Source organism: Phodopus roborovskii, unplaced genomic scaffold, assembly GCF_943737965.1.
Source record: "Phodopus roborovskii unplaced genomic scaffold, PHOROB, whole genome shotgun sequence".
NCBI classification, from domain to species: Eukaryota; Metazoa; Chordata; class Mammalia; order Rodentia; family Cricetidae; genus Phodopus; species Phodopus roborovskii.
In genome coordinates this window covers 7,151,349-7,157,328 of record NW_026126448.1, presented here as the reverse complement: position 1 = coordinate 7,157,328, position 5,980 = coordinate 7,151,349, and the positions used below count along the sequence as shown (strand labels likewise).

At 41.6% G+C, this 5,980-nt stretch overlaps 1 pseudogene; it reads right to left on the bottom strand.

The window, feature by feature from the left end:
• Positions 1-4,892: 4,892 nt before the first annotated feature.
• Positions 4,893-5,490, bottom strand: LOC127225066 (translationally-controlled tumor protein-like; annotated as a pseudogene).
• Positions 5,491-5,980: the final 490 nt, after the last annotated feature.

The window sequence follows — 5,980 nt, the reverse complement described above, 5'->3', positions numbered from 1 at the left end:
ACCACCACTGCCTGGTTTACATCACAAAAACATTTAGTAAAAAAAATTAAAAATAAACAAACGTAAGCTTTAACTTGTATGCCATTCTAAAAATCTCACACCACACTTTGCCTTAATCACCCTTTGAAATTTTGAGGAGAGGGGTTTAAGTTAAGCATGAAGATACTGGGAATTAACCTTAGTGATAATTGGTGGGTGCCTTGGATCCAAGTAGTATGAAGAAACAAAGGAAACCTAATCAAGTCACATAAATTGTGCATAGTTTCTAGGATGTTCTTGCATATGGTTGTTCTTTTTGAGCTAAAATGAGAAATCTGAATCAAGAAAAATAGATTGTAGATTTGTAAAGTTCTCAACAGTGAAATGAATTCGGGCTATGGATGTAACTCAGTAAATGAATCTCCAAATATGTATGATGCCCTGGGTTTGGTACCTAGTATCACATGAACTGAATGAAGCTGATCATGCCTGCAATCCCAGCACTCAGCATAGGGAGGCAAGAGGAGCAAAGTTCAAGTTATCCTCAGCCACATGGTGAGTTTGCGGTCAGCATGAGGCTATGTGTGTAAAGGGGCATTAGTTTAGACAAAAGTGGTGGCACCCACCTTGATCCCAGCACTAGGGAGGCAGAGGTAGGTGGATCTGCATTTGAGACCAGTCTAATCTACAGAACAAGTTCCAGGACAGCTAGGACTGTTACACAGAGAAACCCTCTTTTGGGGGGGGGGGGAGAGAGGAAAGACAGAGAGAGAGGAGGAGGAGGGAAGGAGGGGAGGGAGAAGGGAGGAAGGAAGGACTGCCTAGATTCTGAATTGAATGTGCTCATTTCTTCATTCTGGCTAATCCTACACTAAGGACACGTCTTCTCTGGGCCTCTAAACAGTTGTGTTTGCCTCCCCACATGTAACTGTGAGCAAATTACAATCAGTAATACTTCTTACATACAAGATGAAGTCATTCATTGTAACCCAAATAGACGTCCTTCCAATGCCATGGTAAGGAGTGCTGACTGTGAGGGCATCAGAACTCCTTACAGGAAATCTCTAGCCAGCTAATTCCATCATACCTGTATCAGACATTGTTGTTGTCACTGGGTTGGTAAAGGGGCTTGAGCCTCAGGCCTCAGACATGGTAAGTCTCTACTATATTGCAGGGGTATGCTGCCAGCCTCATCTAACATAGCGGCTTTTTTTAAATAACGGTTTTGAGAATCAACACATTATTTCCGTTTTTGAGTTTTTTTTTAAATGATTCACACCTATGTGTGTCTGTACAGAGGTAACACTCATATGTCACTGCTGCTTCCTACAAAGTCCAGAAGAGGGTGTTAGGTTCCCTGGAGCTGGAGGTGCAGGTGGTTGTGATCATCTGTTGTGAGTGCTGGGAACCAAATTCTGGTCCTCTGCAAGAGCAGCAAGCACTTTTAAACACAGAGCCATCTTTTAGCCCAGGAAATCAAATTTTTAAAAGAGTTTGTTGGTTGAGGACATATTCAGACCTAGGAAAGGTGACTATCACTTTCCCTCATGAAAGCCAGAGCTATGAATAGATAAACATCTGTAAAGTTACCCGTCGGCACCAGAAAACAGGCTGAGACTCTCTCCTCTACTGCCAGAGGGGTGCTGACTTCAGCATAAAGGCATTCTTTACTGAGAAGCCCTGCCACTCTTCAACAATGTTCACTTTAGTTAATTAGAAATACTAAAATAACATGGGAATAATTTTGCTAGCATAAAAGAGCATGAATAAATTATATAAAAGCCATGAGTAAACAGAGCATTCATATTAGCTTTTCACAATGGTTCCTATCTAAACGTCACAGAGTTGAAAAGGCTCCAGAGTTTGGTGTGATGGAAAGGATAAGCCCAACTACACTTAAGATGTGTAATTAGCTGTTAATGGAGTAGACAGTATGCTTCAGGGTAAGGGCTTAGTTTCCCTAAAATCTGTTAGGGTCATGTTATCAGATGTGCTTAAATAGAAATAAGGTATAAAACGTTGACTGAAGATTCAGTGTGCCACTGGAATAAAATTCCCTTATGGCCCATCAAAGAGAGGTTTGAACGACATAATTCCCAAGGATTCAGAGAGTAGACACTCTCACCAGAACGGGAAGAACAGACTTCCCTTTGGATGCCTTCAGCCTCTCCCCTAAGGAAGACAACCACATGCTATTATATAATGACCTGACCTTGTCTCAAAAACTGGCAACAACCAAATGAGCAGAGAACACTCTCTGGGTTTCCATGATGCTATGTTCACTAGCCTACATCTCATTTACTACCCTCATCCTCTGTCAAAACTGACAGGCTACTTCTCCTAGGTGATCTCAACTCTTCCTTTTGCAATAAGGGAACATCTGGAAAGATTTATGATGATAAAGTTGGCTTAGCAGTTAAGAGCTTTTACAGAAGACTCAGGTTTAAATCGCAACCTTCTGTAACTCCAGCCCTAGGGGATCCAAGTCTCTCTTTTGAAGTACATGGTACACGTACATACAAGCATGCAAAACATTCATATACATAAAATGATAAAGTAAATGAACCTAAATTTTAGAAAATATTTATGATTTATTTCTATACGTATGTGTGTGTTTGTGTGTATGTATGTGTGGGCACCCTAGGAAGCTAGGAGAGGATATTAATTCCCGGAGCAGGAGTTATAGGTTGTGAGCTGCCTGATGGGGGAACTGGGAATCTAACTCTGATCTTGTGCAAGAACAGCAAGCCCTTTTAACCACTGATGCATCTCTTTATCCTGAGATTGTGTCTTTTAAAAAGCTCTCAAATGCTTAATAGCTCTGGTCTCCCCCTAGTCCAAGCCATCGTCTCTTCTTAGACTCCCTCCTAATCTTTCAACCTTCAGTCTTCCACACCTCTAGTCCTTCCCATACAGAAGATCAGAGTGGTCTTTCCAATTTTCTCTTTGATCATTTTCTCTATCCCACTCCAATCTACTTAAAACTGTCTACTGACACTGGGTGGTGGTGATGCACAACTTTAATCCCAGCACTCGGGAGACAAAGGCAGGCAGATCTCTGTGAGTTTGAGTCCAGCCTGGTCTACAGGACCAGTTTCAGGATAGCCAGAACTGTTACACATAGAAACCCTGTCTGGAAAAACCAAAAACCAACCAACCAAACAATACTCAGTATGGCCTACAGCTGACTCATCTTCTGCAAGTAGTTTTAGAACTCTCCCCCCTCAATCTCTATATTCCAGCTTTACCAAAACAAATATAGCAGCTGAGTCTTCCAGAAAGCAAATACAAAGGGAAATAGTGAAAATAAAAGATTTCTTGCTAAACACCCGTGTTCTATCAAGAAAGGATGAGGATGGAGGCAGGAGGTTCTCCCTAGAGGCCAGAAGACTGCAATTTGGATGTGTCAACATCTTTGGCAGTCCAGTGGGGTATTCTAGAAGATGGACTATCACAAGGGCCACATTGAGCAGAGATTGGTGGGGTTTTGTATCCCAGTCTTGGTTATTGACTAGGACACCTGAGAAGAACATAACCTCCTTTGAGAGCCTGAGATGGAAATGAAAGGGTTAACAGCCAGCCGCTGTCAGCTGACCGCTCTTCAGGGTCCTTTCTTCCAGGGACAGCCACTTCAGTGTCATCACATGGGGTCACATAACAATAGCCCTAGGAAACCTAATGGATTAAAAAGACCTCCCTAAACAAATGACATTTCAACCTAGGCCTGCTGTGCCATTTAAAGCTTCACAGAAACCAGTGAGAGAGGCCCAGACTCAGGAAGAACGGAACAAAGATACAAAAGGCACACGTGCTTGAACACAAAGTGTTTGGCAGGATGTTGGCGTCTATGTGTTCAAGAAATGACTCTTGAAGTTTAGGTCAAGACACTTGCTGAATTTGACCCCCAGAGCTCACATGAGGGAAAGAGACAACCTTTGGTTTCCTATGTGCAGGCTGGGGTTGAAGTCAGCCCTCATACTTGTACTGTAAACCTTCTACCTAGACTGAACCATCTCCCCAGGCCCATTATGCATATTTTCCATGTGCTCACACTGATGTCACTTTTATGATTCAGTGAAACTTAAATGTGAAATATATGATTGGCACTAATTAAAAAAGATAAAACTAGTGACAAGTTCCTCAAAGATTATAAACAAGTAAAAGAAATCACCCACAGAAGCTGCTATGTTATACACCTTGATGTAATGTGACTAAAGATTGTTGTTTGAGACAGGGTCTCCTGTAGCTCAGGCTTTTCATATAGCCAAGAATGTCCTTGAATTTGTAATCCTACCAGAACATGTGGTATGGTCAAAGGTTCAAGAAGAATTTGGGTCACTATCCACTGCTTTTTCATTTGGTGTTCTCGTGTGCCAGCCTGTGGCAGCAGGGAGTAGAACTCTCAAGGAGAGTTTGGGCTTTATTGGCATTTTTCCCAAACCTCCTTCTGGGTTTCATAATCTGCTTTTTCTACATTTTATTCTAATGTTTCAAAATTCAGTAACAGCCTCAAGCTTTGTGTCTCCAATAAGGACCCCCAGATCTTATTTCAATCTCCCTTTTGCTTGTTGTCAAGACTCAGAAACTGTGCTATCTGGCTACAAAACAGATTCTTGAAATAACTTACCAACACATTGCAATTCCAATAAATACAAAGGAAGATTTGGCCAAATAGAGACAAACACCATAGTCTCAGATATCATTCCTTCTAAGTCAGTGAATTGTTAAATGTAATTCTAATCAGCTCATCACGTTAATTTTATTTCATTTCACTTTTTTTTTTTTTTTAACTTAAATGCACTTTATTTGAAGACAATCTACATGGCATGTTTTTGCTTCTTTGAAAACAATGCCTCTACTCCAAATACATCATGGTCAAAATAAAAGCTCAAGATGAAGTCCCTCCCATTTGCTTAAGTCCTGCTGTTACATGGGTGACAGTCATGGTGACAGTTGACAGACCCAAAAAATAATTGCCCAGTTTGTAAACATTTTTCCCTCTTTAAGCCATCCTTTGAAGAAAGCATAAACAGAGTCACACCGTCTTCACAGCAGTCTCGGACGGAGAACAACCATGCCATCTGGATTCATGTTTTCACTAAAAAAAATTTGGTAGTCATTGAAATTAGCAAGGATGTGTGCAACCCCAGTCATAAAAGGCTTTACTGTTCCTGTATGTGTTCTTCAAGTTTGCCTTTGAATGATAATTTCATGCTGTCTTTGATGTACTTTGGAGGCCTCTTTTGTGAAGCTGGTTTCTTGTGAGTGATGGATGGTTCATGATGATATCAACACAGATGACCACGGTGCTTTCCGTACCTTCGGCCTCTGCCTTTAGCAGGATCTCCATCAACGATCAAGTCGCCAATGTTGCCCTCTGTTCCGCTAACTGCCTTGCCCTCCCTCCTCCAGGCACAGCCCACCTTTGCCCTCCTGGATCTTGTAGATGTCAGAGAACTGCTTATGGCTGATAAGGTTCCAGTAGATGATTATGGTAGCTGCTGGAGACATCAGCCCAGCCAGCACAGGGGCTGGAGACCCACTGGGGGTAGTGGGGAGTGGACACAAAAGCTTATCAAGTTAATTTTAAGTTCTGGAAGACATATAGGCAAGGTTTTTTGTTAGTGAATGAAGAAGGTTAGCCCTTGATAGGAATTATTTTATTTGTTTTGGACCCAGGGCCTGATTCATGCTAAGCAAGCATTCTTCTTCTACAGTTGATCCTCAGCCCCATAGAAACTGTGTTATAGATCTATAATTAAAATGGCAATTATTGGTGGTAAATACCTTTAATCCCAGCACTTGAGAGGCAGAGGCAGGCAGGTCTCTGTGAGTTTGAGGTCAGCCTGGTCTATAGAGCTAGTTCCAGGACAGCCATAGCTGTTACAGAAAAACTGTGCCTTAAAAACCAATGAATAAATTATTCTTCTTTCAGGAAAGAAAGTCCTATGTAGATGTCCTTATCTCCATAAAGTGAAGCTTAATTCTCACCCTCTTTCCT